Source organism: Gracilinanus agilis, chromosome 1 (assembly GCF_016433145.1).
Source record: "Gracilinanus agilis isolate LMUSP501 chromosome 1, AgileGrace, whole genome shotgun sequence".
NCBI lineage: Eukaryota > Metazoa > Chordata > Mammalia > Didelphimorphia > Didelphidae > Gracilinanus > Gracilinanus agilis.
Window position 1 is genome coordinate 158,722,690 of NC_058130.1, and position 316 is coordinate 158,723,005.

Here is a 316-nt window from a genome sequence, read left to right on the forward strand (position 1 = left end):
AGTTGATCCGTGGTTGCAGGCCCAGCTCTCTTGCCTTTCTGAATATCGTATTCCAAGCCTTACGGTCTTTTAGTGTGGAGGCTGCCAGATCCTGTGTGATCCTGATTGGTGCTCCTTGATATTTGAATTGTCTCTTTCTGGCTTCTTGTAAGATTTTTTCTTTTGCTTGAAAGCTTTTGAATTTGGCAATAATATTTCTAACCGATTTCTTCTCTGGGTCGAATGTAGTGGGTGTTCCATGAATCCTTTCAATGTCTATATTGCCCTCTTATTGTAGGACTTCAGGGCAATTTTGCTGAATAATTTCTTTTAGTAC